The sequence below is a fragment of the Pelodiscus sinensis genome, chromosome 3 (assembly GCF_049634645.1).
Source record: "Pelodiscus sinensis isolate JC-2024 chromosome 3, ASM4963464v1, whole genome shotgun sequence".
NCBI classification, from domain to species: domain Eukaryota; kingdom Metazoa; phylum Chordata; order Testudines; family Trionychidae; genus Pelodiscus; species Pelodiscus sinensis.
The window spans coordinates 35,181,602-35,196,246 of NC_134713.1; the positions used below are offsets into that span (position 1 = coordinate 35,181,602).

At 38.6% G+C, this 14,645-nt stretch overlaps 1 long non-coding RNA gene across 3 annotated transcripts in view; it reads left to right on the forward strand.

Annotated features, from left to right (window-relative positions):
* LOC142827582 (uncharacterized) overlaps positions 1 to 13,286 on the forward strand; it is a 62,870-nt gene extending 49,584 nt beyond the window's left edge. For 2 of the 3 annotated variants that reach the window (XR_012902259.1, XR_012902257.1), the window contains exons 2-3: positions 3,100 to 3,191; positions 13,039 to 13,286. This is a non-coding gene — a long non-coding RNA (uncharacterized LOC142827582). Of the gene's footprint in view, positions 1 to 3,099; positions 3,192 to 8,358; positions 8,566 to 13,038 lie in introns of those variants that run through there. The other variant, XR_012902258.1, reaches the window with a different exon arrangement.
* The last annotated feature ends 1,359 nt before the right edge of the window (positions 13,287 to 14,645 follow it).

Here is a 14,645-nt window from a genome sequence, read left to right on the forward strand (position 1 = left end):
AATAGCTCCATTAACAGAAACAAGCAAAATGATATGTAATGGTTGGAAGCTGAAGCCAGACAATTTCAGACAAGAAATCAGGCATAATTGTTAACAATGTGATTACCTAACCATTGGAACAATTCTCCCAGAGATGTGGTGGATTCTCCATCACTGACAGTCTGGTAACCATGTCTCTGTTGTATTTAGAGAAAAAGATAGCTAAAGAGGTAAAATAGATCAGGAAACACTGAGAACAAAGATATAAGAGGCCAGATTTACAAAGGGACTTAGATACCTAATGCCCACTTTAGGCACCTAAGTCCAGCAGTTAGTTGTCATTGGCACTTACAAACCCTCCATTCAACTGCCACCTAACTTTGGACATGCCAAGATTCCCTAAGTACTCCCCCCCCCCTTTTTTTTTTTTTTGCTGTGAAAGTTCTCTATTACCCTAATTTTTGGCTGCTGAGCCTGTGTCCTGCTCCCTCAGGTAAATACTCAGTTAACTCCTGGTGGGATCCTCAAACCAGATGAGCTCTGATAAGAAGCACTGGAAAGAGTGCTGATCACATAAAATGGCGGCGCCCAGCAAGATGCAAATGAAGCCCGGGATATTTAAATCCCGGGCTTCATTTGCAACTTCGATTGCCTACATTAACCACCTTAGTTCGAACTAGGGTGGTAGTGTAGACATACCCTAAGGTTAGAAGCTGAGATTTTTCACTGGTGGGACTAGTCAGACAGTTAACTTTCAAACAGCTAGAGGTAAACTTTGAAGAGAATGCTGATTGTATTATCCTGTTAAGTACAATGGCTGGCTATTAGAAATATTTGTCTGGTTGTCTGCTTACCTGCCTCTCAGCTCCTGCTGAATTAACCCTTGCGGAACATATAGAAAATAAAACATAACATTCATAAAATATTGCAGGCAGTTTTCACATTCTTTATACTAGTTTACAGAATATATAAGTCCAGGAAATATAACTTGAACACAGGGAATATTGCATATCTTAAGCAGACATTAGAATTATGTATGTTACTTTCTATTTCTGTATAGTTTATGTTTTTAATTGTTGTGAATGCAAAAAAACAAGTTCACTATCATTTGTGGACTCTGATGCTTTGGCAATATTTGTATACATTGTTATTCCAATAGAATTGTGAATTATTAGGAATGGAAAGTGGTCCTGTGTCTCATTGATTATTTCCATGTTCTAGTTTACTCATGTGACAATTCCTTTGGTGAAACCTAATTACTTATTGCTGAATTCTAATAATCTATAACATAAAACAAATGAATGCCATTTTTGTGTATGCTTAGCTCTGAATATTTTCTTATACTGAGCCTACTCAGCACTAAGCATACACAAACAGAAGGAAATTTCCTCAAAAATAAAAAGAAGGATAATCTGGAAGTGTATTTCCGGGCATTAGATAAATTAACATTATTATTTGTAGAATGCCAAAATGTACACATACATAAAAGAAAACATGCCAAAATCTTGCCTTACTTAAAACCTATGCAACCCACCTTCATATGAGACGTTACAATCTAACAACACCAGGAAACAATATGACCACTGGTGAGTGTACACATGGGCAGTGGCTGAAGCTGCTGGGGAGGCAAATTCCCCAGACTGTGGCTCTGCCCAAACTCCAGCCTTGCTCCACCCAGCCCTTGGCCCTTTCCCCTCCCCCTCTTTTCTCTGCTCATGCCTTCCAGCCAAATCCCTGAATCCAAATGTAGCAAATGACATTTAGGGGGAAAAAACCCATTCTTCTAAACTTTCTTTCTAAAGAAAATGGAGCATGTTTGCATGCCAGATTGTGAAGACTGGACATGTGGAAGGTACCTTTAAAAAACACTAAATTTGGGAATACAAAATGTCAAAGTTTTTTTTTTTGATAAACCCTAAAGTTTGTCAGATTTATTTGCAACAAATGTGTAGCAAGGACAAGTTAGTTATCCTCCTGAATATACCGTTATATATTATGGAATACATGATGCAGCCCTTCTCTTACATTTTCTTAATCAGTATTTCTAAGTGATTTTATATATTAAAAATACTTTTAAACATTTATGAAGTAATAATTCCAGATTACTAAATATCTAAACTCACTGAAACAATGACATTATTTCAATTAATCAGTCAGAGAGGTTAGTGTGTTCATAACAAAGTTTGTTGCTATTAGAAAAAGGAAACATTAATTTATTTTGTGTGATCTTCATAAGAAGACACTATCTGAAATTTCACTATATATTTATGTTAAAATTTGTTTCCAAAGATTTTAGACATAACAAAGGATTGTATATCTTCGTAAGGTTCTGATTTTGGTGGAGGATTCTCTTAAACCTAGTTAATCAAGTGAGAAGTAAAAGGGAAACTCATTTGTCCAGCTATCTGGAAGGAAAGGAATGTTGTCCCTCTAAAGACTCTCCAACAAGGGTGTGAAAGGAGAGGGAAAGCTCGAAAGTAAGGGAGACTTTGGAAGCAAGTTTTTGTACTATAGTAATTAAAATGAGTATTTTAGATAAGGATGGTCTTTTGAAGAATATATTTTAAAACAATGTATCTAAAGATCCAAGCATTCCAGACTAAAGCTAAATACTCATATTGTGCATCTAAAAATCTATGCAAGGATTTTTTAAAGATGTGATTTTATAATATTCAGCAACAAACTAATGAAATATTTCAAGCAAATTTTAAACTAAGGTCCTCTAGACATAGTAATGCACAACCGTTTTTGTTAGCAAATTCGGAGTTGGCATGCCTGTTAAATGGTTTAATTACCATTTAATGGCTCTCTCATAGGTTCAATTTTATGCTAATAGGTCTGGCAATCTGGAGGGGTTTTCACTCCTAAATTAATAGATCACTTTGAGGGAAGAGTCACCAGCCTGCAAGCTGAAACAGTCTGCTGTGGGAGCTTTCAGGAATAGGGATAGAAAGAGGGGAGATGTTGAGTTCTAAGACCCAGGGAAAGCATTGCCTCCCCTTATCTCTTATACCAACCGCCCATGATTACCACCATTATTAGTGAGGAAATCAGATCTGCTAAACTTCAGAAAATAACTAGTTTTCTGCTACTAAAAACATATAATCTGATTTTATACAGGATTCCAGGAGAGGTAGCAACAAACAAAGCAATTGGAGGAGAGGAGGAAAAAGAAAGGGTTGCAGAAATAAGCTAATGGCTATTCAACCATGGTAAGAAAACATCATAATGTGTCCAAATAAGTTTTGTGTTTATTTGTTGGGCTGGTAAATAAAGTTACTTTTTGGAATGATAATGGAAGTGGAGCTTTAGGAGAGATTTGAAAAAGAAGAATGCATTGGCTTGGCAAACAAAGATTGAGAGGATAATCCATGCGTAAAGGTTCTGGTGCAGTGCCATCCTATGAACCATACAGAGATCTCATAGGACATAGGCTAGAAAGACACACAGAAATAGAGTGTTTCCAGTGGTTCTCTGATTCCAGATGTTGAATCTATTCATTCCTTCCTCCACCACCCATTATGTTGATAATGTAATAATTAAATATAAGCATTTTACTGAAATATTCGCCCTCCTTAAGAATAATACTGGAATGACTTGGAATAAAGGCAGTGAAGGAACATGTTTCATGGAGCAAGTGAAGTTATAATATAGAGGAAGAAGCAACAGGATTTAATGAGACCCTCAATTTGAGGTGAGAATGACAGAGAGGAATTCAAGACAACCTCAAATGTGTGCTCTTCAGAGACTCAGAGAATGATAAAGTTGTGTTACCTTAAGTTTCTTAAACTTTTTTCTCACCATTATTGTTAGTCTCTAAGGTGCTGCAAGACTATTCATTATTATTATTATGCCTCAGAAAAGGAAGTTTACCTATGGCGGAAAAAGCCCTCTGTTCTGCCGTTTAACTGCCCATTTAATTGCGCAAGAGCTCACTTGAGGTATGGATGCTCCACAGGGTTTTGTGCAAAAACAGTTGGTTTTGTGCAAAAACCTTGTAGTGTAGATGTAGCCTTACAGACTAACACAGCTACCTCTCTGAAACTTTCTCGCCAATAGTTACTAGCTGTTTCCCTGGTGTCCACTGGATCATAGTTCTATAGGTAACAGAATTTATAGAATAGGAATCCCTTGTCTGTTTGACCAAGAATCCCAGTGGAAGTAAGCTCCAGCCACCTCTACTTCAATGCCTTTTCTCAGAAATTTTATTAAGAGAAATAAAATAAGATGTAAATGAATTAAACAGTCTGCATAACAAGTCTAATCTTCTATTCGGCCAAAGCCAAAGGTACATCTAAATTCTGAACAGAGGTACATCTGAATTCTGTTACACTAAAGAAATGCAGTCTTACATTTCTAGAGAATCCAGTCTCTTCCCCCAGCTTGTCCTCTCTCCCTGCCCCTGCCCCCATATCCTATTGGCAGGGGGCCTGATAGACAACCCGCTTTGGTTTCAGGTATCTTTTTCCTTTCCCCAATTGCCAGCATTCCTCATTATGCTTTTCAGGATCTTTGAAAGTTCCTGTCTTAGCATGCCCAACCCTCTCCTCTCATACTATATGTCTATGTTCCAAATTCTTTCATTACTTTGAATAATTATTTTGGTTCCTTTTTCTTCTAGCACAAGTGTGCATTTGAAGGTGGACACATTTTGTGTGTCTCGATCCTTCTTCCCATCTAATCACCCAGATTAACTTCACTCTTCAAGTGATGTCTTCCCTTGGTTATCTTTAGATATCTTGCTTTTCTTTAGCTATTGGTCTTAGCTAAATGTGTCAACCTCAGACCAGTTCACTCTGTTTTTAAAGTTGCAGGTATTATGGAATTCTGATAATATATTGTTAACATTAATTTGATTCAATCAGATATGAATCATGGATGGATTAGATTAATCTGACAAATTCTTAACTGTGATAGAGAAGGGTGGCAGAGGAAAGAATTTTGGAGGGAAGGTGGGAAGTTCCATTGTCGGTGAACAGAGTTGTGAAACTAAGACAAGAGGTAGGTGGTAGATTTAACAATTATCATCATAGAAGTGGGAACAGAAATTGTGGGAACAGAAATATGTAAGAATGAATATTGATGAAGAAGAGGATAAAATATAGGATAGGAATTGAAGATGACAACAAAGAGGAGGAAAAGAAGAAAAACAAATATCAAATGAGATGCTGAAGGTGGGCTCAGTATGGGAGGACAAGAACCAATAAAGAGGGTCCTGGAAATGCAGAAGTTATAGTGAGTGAAGGAGGAATAGATCAATGAGCTCAAAAGAAGCAGAATGGCTGAAGATCATTACAAAGAAAATAACCTTTTTATTTTTGATGTGCATCATTTAAAAATATAGAAAGATTTACCTGTGAGGGCTCAAGTGATCTATTTCTGTCTGTGGGGTGGAGAATGAGGCAGTCAGAAAGCAGAGGACCAGAGTTAAGGAAAGGAAAAGCAGGTAACAGAAATGACAAATTTAAGGAATGTGCAGCCAAGGACAAGAATAAAAAGAGGAGTAGCTGGAGGGATAGATAAGGTCATGGAATACTAGTATGTGCATCGGCAGTTTGAGGGAGAGATAAGGAGAATGAAGTGAGGAAAACCTACATAAGATTTCTTCTAGATAGCTTTCATTCTACATATTAGTTTAGAATTTCTCTCTGCCATTTCTAACACCCCTTTGACCTTTTAATTCCAGCAGTCATCTTTTATCCTAGTTACCTCTATGTACTAAAGTAATTCTGTGATCTTGTCTGTAATATAAATCAAGAGTGAATTTCACAGTGTTAGACTAGATGCTACTATGCTGTATGTGATTTGATTAAGTTTTGGGATAGAAGTGTCTGGACTGGTCCTTTCTACTATTCAAGGGTCATGCTCTAGCAGTATATGGTCAAAATTTAGATCTTTGAATAAAATGTTTCATTATTTGATTAATAATGAAAATACTTTATTTAGGCTTGAATGTCCTTTAAAAATGCTCTACAGTGGTTGCAACTAATATATGCAAATGTTTACAGTATCTTATTTTTTTTCTACTTGGGGAGTTATTCACTTTTTTGTTAGAAGCATTAAATATAACACGTTTATATGAATCACCAGATTAATTTCATACAATATATGAATTACTTTGAGCATCCCTCCTGGGGATAATACTGCAAATTACTAGAGTTTTACAAGTCTAGTGCCTGTTTTAAAATGTAATCATCATCATCCAAATTCATATTTATGACCACTAAACATCTTAATACCCATATTCTTTAAAAAGGGGGTATTGGCATCATAATATTTGCAACCTATTTGTACTATTTTACATTGTTTTTATGCCACCTGGTGGTCAAATAGCTTATAGTTTCATAATGGGCAAATTAACCCAAGGTAATAGCTGCAGATGGTAATAATACAACAGAGAGACTGCAATTCTGCTGTGTGTGAGGGATGGGTGTTCATGAAGAAAGTAGAGTGACACTCCATTTCATTTGTGTGTGCTGGAACTAGACTCTATACTATTCTGTGCAGACCATTTAAAGAGAGTTGGCAAGATTGATGAAGAGGTCGGGTTCTGGCCTCTGATAAGGGTTGCATAGATATGTTATTCTTATTCCCATCAGAAGAACTGTCCCCTGTTTATTCTAGTTTACTGTTGGTTTGTGGTTTTACAGCACCTATGCATAATTTCTATCACACAGACATTAATCTTAGTTGAATCATTCTTTGCGGTATTGTAGCTGTGTTGGTCCCAGATATTAGAGAGACTGTGTGGGTGAGATACAATCTTTTAATGAATCAACTTCTATTGATGAAAAATATGATCTTTTGAGGTACACAGAACTCTTGTTCCAATGAAGAGCTATGTGTAACCCAGAAGCTTGTCTCTTTCACCAACAGAAGTTGATCCAATAAAAGATATTATCTCACCCACCTTCTGTCTTGAATCAGTCTGTCATTGTCGTGTGGTTCGGCTTTTGAATACAAGAGGAGCTAGTAAAAACACCTCAGCTAGACTCTTGTTAAATTTATTATGCACAGAATAGTAAAGGAAAGCAATGCAAAGTTACATAGATCTATTTCAATGAATGGGATATGTAGCACAGACAATATAATAACACCTACACCTAGGACAATATACAAGATACTTAATTTTAAGAATATTAAAGTATACGTATACTTTATATTTAAGTATATACAAGTACTTTATATATTTAAGTATGCATATACTTATTTCTATAAGTGACACACAGTTCCACCGCTAAGACCTTACCATTGTCAGATGATTGTCAGACTGGAGGAGGTCATGGTCTCATTGTTTACCCACACGCAGAGGCATGTTGGTTGGTAGGAACAGGAACAGCTTCTAGTTGCAGCGAGTAAAGTAATAGGGACCCCTTCCCCAATCCTTCCCACCAATTATCTTTTATAGTAAAGCGAGACTTGGTCGTTCTAGTAAAATCTACCAATTGATTACGTATTGTATGTGCCCATATTTGGGATACATCCTGCTATTCAAACTGTGAATAGTTCTGTGGCTGCATCGGTGATTTTCATTTATTAGAAATGTTATGTACAAGTACTAGGTTTCTCCCAATGTTCTTGGCATGGATTTACTATTCCATTACTCCCTATGCACTATTGTTTAAGGCACTCCTGACGCTCAAAGCTCACCCTTCTCCCTCCCCCTCAGCCTGGCCTACCTGTGTACATGCCTAGGTTTGCTTTGTTAGAAGCCACCCTTTGGTCAAGGCAGCCATCGCTAGTACGGTTAAGGCAGGCCGGATAATGTAGACATTATTATTCTGGTCAAGACTGGGGTTATCCAGGCTCCTGTACAGTCATTCTTAATATCTTTGGGCTGGGATTTCAGGCTTACTCAATCCAACTTGTTTTTGAGCAGCCACTTTCTTAACCAGAGAGATAAAATTAGATAACAGGATAAGGCTCAGACTGTACCATGTTCTTTTTAGGGCAAAGATAGTGTCTTCGTCTGTATTTGGAAAATCTCTTGCACATTTTAGGCACAGACTACTACTACTAATATTTTGGGCAGGACCAGCATTCAATTTGTTGCATACTATTTATAATCTGCCTACCTGGAGGAATAACTTTCCACAGTTTATGAATGTGGTGAGTGACTGAAGGCTTATTCCATAGTCTTTATTAAGTTTTCACTACTTATTGGGGAAAGCAGATGCCTTCTTGACAATGAACACATCATCAAATCCCTGAAGACATTGTTGCAACTTATGATGAAATGTGAGAAGTTATTTCACAAGACATAGATATAGGACGTGAGAACAAATAGTAATATTTTGCACTTGAATATTGCCATCCATCCAAAAAAATCAACATACTTTGCAAATATTAACTAATTTGGTCTCACATCATCCCTGTAAGGTATGAATTATCTATATTCTACAGAAGAGGAGGCCAACCCAAAGATGAAGAGAAATAACCAATGTGACAAACCAACCAGACACCAAATGTGGCGGAGATCAGAGCAGATCCTGCATCTGAGTTCCAATCCTGTACCTTAATCATAAAATGTATACAAATTGCCCATGAAGGAATTTCATGAAGGTCCATGTCTGACATTGTAACAACTGTAAGAAGCATTAATAAAAATAAATAACACCTGAAACAGTTGTTGCAGTTCTCAGAATCATTGTCCAATGAGACCAACTCATGCAATATCTATCATAAGACAATGCACATATCACATTCATGCACACATGGCTTCAGTTAACATGATGTAGACACCATCTTCCTCTCTTTATATTTGCAAAGTTAGTTGCTTTCTTTGGCACCAATATCTCAATGCAGTTTTGCCGTGCTATCCAGCTATTTCATTAGTTGCAAATATAGCCAACAAAACAATAACAGAATTATCTTCCAAGTATATTAGAAGGTTTGAGTTTGCACCTCAGTTAGTTTGACCAATCTGGTGCAGTGAGAGGAGACCTGATTTATCTCCATGTTTGAAGAATGTATCCAAAATTTCTGTCATGTGAGATGTAATATACAAGGCAAGAAGAACTCAAATCCTTCAGACTTACAAATTAACTTTTTTTCTTTTAGTTTTTATTCTCCCGAGGTTTGTTGATATGGGATTTCTTCTTTCTGGAGACTGTCTCTCTGACAGACTTGATTCTCAGTATGCGATACCCATCACACGGATAGTTTGCTGTGTTCTCACAGTCTGAATCACAAGCAGATCTGGGATACAGCATCTCAGACTCTAATGTCCATGACAAACTGAACAGGAATTTCTTCTTTGACTCGACTGGCTTAATATTGCAGAATACAATCAAGAAATTTGTACTTATTTTAATAGTGGAGAGGTTATTTCCATTAACACAATTATATTTGGCCCAGTAGTCATCTAGTTCTGCAGAGAATTCGAACTTCATGCTTCAAAGAAAAACTCTGGTATACTCCAATATCCTTCTAAGTAACTCTTGTTGATTTACAGTTCCATGAAAGTTCTAATATTCATGTGTAGGACAGGAATTCAGAATGTTTTGCTGTGAGCTCCTTGTGCAATTCCTTTATAGAGTTAGGAATCTCAGTACTGTATATATTTATGACTATATCAATGCCAGAGTACTAAAAATGACTATAATTTCTGACCTTTCTATGAGTTATAGCCCAGTGCGGGGTTAGATGTTATGTTTTTCCTTGCCTGAACTTAGGAATAGGCTGAGGCAGCCAGTGTTCATGTGTTCTCTCTTTTATGTGTCTAATGCAAAGAGAACAGTAGGCTGCCTGCTTCTGTCTCCATATCTAAGTTAAAAAATAGAGGGAACGTACAACTTAAAGGCCAATTACTAAAGAACACCATTCATCTATACCTATATATCCCAGAAAAGGAGAAAGTTTAAAAACTGGGAGATGAAGCGTTGAGAAGTTGAAAAGCTCATTAAACCAAGCGGAGAATTTTATTGTTGGGGTGCTATCACTTCCCTGCTCCAAAACATGATATATCAAGTACTGAAGTACCTAGCTAAATGCAATATTCTTACTATAATGTCGGAAGAAATGTTAGAGACCAATAAAAATGCTTGGCAGTAGCCTACTCTGTGGTTGTATTTCCATGTTCAGATTTTTATATATTGACCAAATTCACATTAGCTCTTTCTAGCACATATACCTAAGCCTTCATGTGGGTTGCAGCCTAGAGCAGATAACTTTTATATATTTTCTCAGGTCCTGCTGTTGTCCTGACAAGTGAGCCAATACAATGGAAAAAATCAAAGATAATATATCTGTGTAACATTAATTACTATGCAGAAAAAGTTAGGATTAAATGGCTTGTATGGTAAAAGGCCAAAAGGGAAAGTTACAGATAAAAGTAGAACTTTCTTCTCCCACTCAAAAGAAGTGGAGGAGACCCTGAATATATAAAGGTTTTGCAACTGAAAAGGAAATGGATTGACCTGAGGCTGATTAATTTGTATTAACATCAATATCTTGTTCCTGCCTCCTCCCTCACATCTACAACCATTTAGCTCAAGATAATGAGCTTACAGGTGAGATCTACTAATAAATGTTTCTAGCACAAATGTTCACTAGCCTTCTTAGCTTCACAGAGTAACATCATAATACCTCTTTGTCCCCTTGACATTCCACTTCCTCGCTGCTCACCAAATTGACCTGTCATTATCCTGTCCCAAATGCTACTACCTGGCTGGTGGGCAGGGCTGGATTAAGACCTATAGAGGCCCTAAGCACTGAAAAGATTATGGTGTCCCTTCATATTAATTCAAAATAAAAACGATACTATGCCGTAAAATCTCTCTCTTTTTGTTGCCCCTGCTTTGCTGGTGCCCTAAGCACGTGCTTAGTCTGCCTATTGGGTAATCCATCCCTGCTGGTGGGGAAATGTATTCTGGCACACAAAAATTCAGTGTGCTTGGTTTCTCACTTTGCTACCAGCCTATAGAGCAGTAACCCTATGTTTAGTAGATAATCCCAAAGTTTGCACTAAATAATAACTTAAGAACTACAGTTCAAATCCTCCATTGATTTAGCGTGAGAAGACAAAGAATTATCTATCTAGACAGGTCACTAGTAAAGTGACATGATTTTCCCCTATAACTGCTGCAAGAAAAATTATTCATCTTTAACATCAGGAGGTCTGCAACAACTAAATTATGTAACATTGAAGATCTAAGTGTATAAAGCATGAATGTTAGTATGTTAATTTAAGATATTTGGCTTACCCAGAACTGCAAAACACCCCAGGCAAAATAAAAAGATTTTCATAACTCTCAGCTGATTGAAGCCAAATATTTATATTCATATTAATACATATGAATATTTGTATGTATATTTAATCCTTTGTTGACCTACAATGGCAGCTAATCACACTCCCTTAACAAAAGGATGAGGCAACATGGCAAGTCCTTTGGAATTTGGAGAACGTAGCACCCGAACCTTCCTTATGCTCCAAATTCCCAGTTATAACAGGGATGATTAACTGATCTAATGCCATAGCATAGCCATATAACTAGAACAAGAACTATTGCCATCAACATGCTCCTCCCCTAAAACAGACACAAGCATCAAACTCCTACTGATGATGCAAGCGTAGCCTTTCTGCTAGGTGAAGTCAGCAGCAACAAAGTCTGGGTTGAATATAGAAAAGGTCACCACCCAGTAATCTGGGAAAACAGAACACTACACCTGGGTGCTTCTAAGAGGCAATATTTCCATTCTTTCAAGCACTGAATATTTTTATAGCAAAATAAAACTTTAAATCAAAGGGAAAAAAGAATCCAATATTAATTGGGAAAACACCACAACCGCAATTCAAAAGCGCACCGTAAGCAAACACCAACCCCACAGTATGTTGGACAGCAGACTTTGTCTTGATTTCCCATTTTGCAGGGAAAAGTCCAGTGAATGAGTGCTCCTTTAGTACTCCGCTCCTGCACCCTACTCATCGTTGGCTGATCTAGGTTTGCAAAGACCCAGAATTCCAAGGTGAATTTATAAGGGTTCATTTCCACCTCTGATGGATAACACCAAACACCACCACTGCTTTGCTGCTGCCTCAGCAAGTGTCTCGTAACTGCTACTGTATACCTTGCTGATGCTGATCACTACCTTCCAGTTGCTGCCACTGTTTTCTGTTCATTCTGATACCTCTACTGCTTAATAATCTGTCCCAATTTAGCTCAGATACTGTACTTTGCTTCCTTCCCCAGTCCTGAAGGAGAGTTCTTTGTACCTCAAACAAGGGAGTCGACAGGATTGCCAGGCCCTTAGGCAATGGGGAGGGTGTCTCCGCACTCCTGGAAGGGGCAGAGCCTTGGGCAGAAGGGGTCGGGCTGAGGCAGCCAGCCTCCAGTGCCCCTCCCTGCCACTGGTCCTCAGAACCAGCTGGAGCGTGTAGCACGGGGTTCTGCAGTATGGCACATGGTGCTCGTGTAGCAATTCTAAAGGACCCAGGTCTCCAGCTGCCACCACTGCCACAGTAGCAGTGATGGAGGCTGGGAGCCCTGGACACTTTAGAATTGCTGGGCCCCAGAGCAATTGCTTCCTTTGCCTCCCTCCTCTCCCCCTTCCCCTTCCCCCCGGTCCCCTGTTGGAGGGCCTGTCCTCAAAAATTTGTGTTTTGCATCAACAGAAGATGGATCAGTAAAAAATATTAACTCACCTACCTTGTCATCCTCATCTTTGACATGGACCTCATTTGTCCATGCCAAGTCAACATGTGTTGACACAGCTACCACCTCTCTGAACTGACCAAGAAGATCATTGTTCAAATGACGGCAGATGTAACGTGTAGGCTAGGTGGCTAGGTTGCCAAAACTAAAAAGTCAACTCAGATTCCAGCAGGACAAAAAAAAAAATCCAGGATTACAACACTGCAGAAAACACTTCTTTTCTTCTGCCATGGCAACTACAAAATTCACAACTGTATATACTAATTAATCTGGATTACAGAATCCACACCATTTTGTCCTATTTGGGGATCACATGAGGAAGCAATGCGATGACAAGGAGCACACTGTTTGCATATTGCATCTTGTGTTCCAAATAGAACCATTCAGTGTGTTTTTTCTCTTGCAGGCTTACAGTTGTTGGTGAGCTGTTGGAGGACTGAGAACTGATCAGTGTATTCCAAACAACTTAAACTGCTACCTAGTCCTGGCCTTCAAAATCTTCACACACAGATTGTTTCATTAAGGGAAAGGACTATATTATCGCCTCTTTACTGGCGAAGTAAAATTATTTATCTTTATTATATATTGAAAACTTATAAGAATACTTTCTGTAAAGAGAGGGTATGTCTACACTACCCCGCTAGTTCGAACTAGCGGGGGAATGTAGGCATACCGCACTTGCAAATGAAGCCCGGGATTTGAATTTCCCGGGCTTCATTTGCATAAGCGGGGAGCCGCCATTTTTAAAACCCCGCTGGTTCGAACCCTGTGCAGCGCGGCTACACGGGGCACGAACTAGGTAGTTCGAACTAGGCTTCCTAGTTCGAACTACCGTTACTCCTCATTCCACGAGGAGTAACGGTAGTTCGAACTAGGAAGCCTAGTTCGAACTACCTAGTTCCTGCCCCGTGTAGCCGCGCTGCACGGGGTTCGAACCAGCGGGGTTTTAAAAATGGCGGCTCCCCGCTTATGCAAATGAAGCCCGGGAAATTCAAATCCTGGGCTTCATTTGCAAGTGCGGTATGCCTACATTACCCTCCTAGTTCGAACTAGGAGGGTAGTGTAGACATACCCAGAGAGATGCCGCTTCTATACATAAAGCAATCAACCCAATACTATTATAAAAGTAAGCAAGTCTCATCAGCCATTGACTAGCACTATTATGGTATTTTTTATAAAAAGTTTTGTATTGTGTTGCCATTGAAGCAGTATTTTCTTCCCAAAAGTTTTATACTAATTTTTTATCAAGTTTTATCCAAACTGTTATTGATGCAAAAATGCATGCTACCTACATTTTCAGACAAAGCTGAAAGTAGACAAAGCCAAGACTGAATGAGTCATTCTTATGATTCATCACTTTGTGTAATTTGCACACAATACTATTATGAATAGAGGATAAATTAATGTAAGCAGGTGGCGCTCTTGCCCTGCTCCAACAGACTTTACCTGCTGTCTTTAGTCCAAAATGTATCTCCTTCCTTGGGTTTGGATTTAATGCTAATGGAAACAGCAATAAAAGTATAAAAGCTTTTCTTCCAAGGTTGGCGGTTCTGTCTGACCAAAGAACCCCTCCCTCTTTCCATTACATTAGGCAAGGAGTTAGTACGCCATCTAAAGCAGTGAGATGACAGAAGTGATTTTGCATTTTCTCAGGGCTAGGACATGGGTGGCCAACCTGGTGGTTAGAGCCAGGGCTAGGCATCAGGCATTGGAGTCATTTGTCAATCTTGGGTCAGCAACCAAAAGTAGAAAACAAGCCCAAATCAGAAACCAAATATTGGAGCAAGAAGAAAACCTGGGTCCAGAAACCATGAATAGCACAAGGAAGCAAGGTCTGTAGCAGCATATAGCTCGGATTCTGCTTAGTTGCACAGATAGACTTCCAGTACCCTCTACAGGTTTAAGAAGGATGTCTTGATCAATCAGGGATGGGAAATGTACTGCCAGTTGGGCCCTTCAAGACAGCCACATCTTATCTGGTGTGCAGGCCACAGAGCTCATGACTTCCTGTAT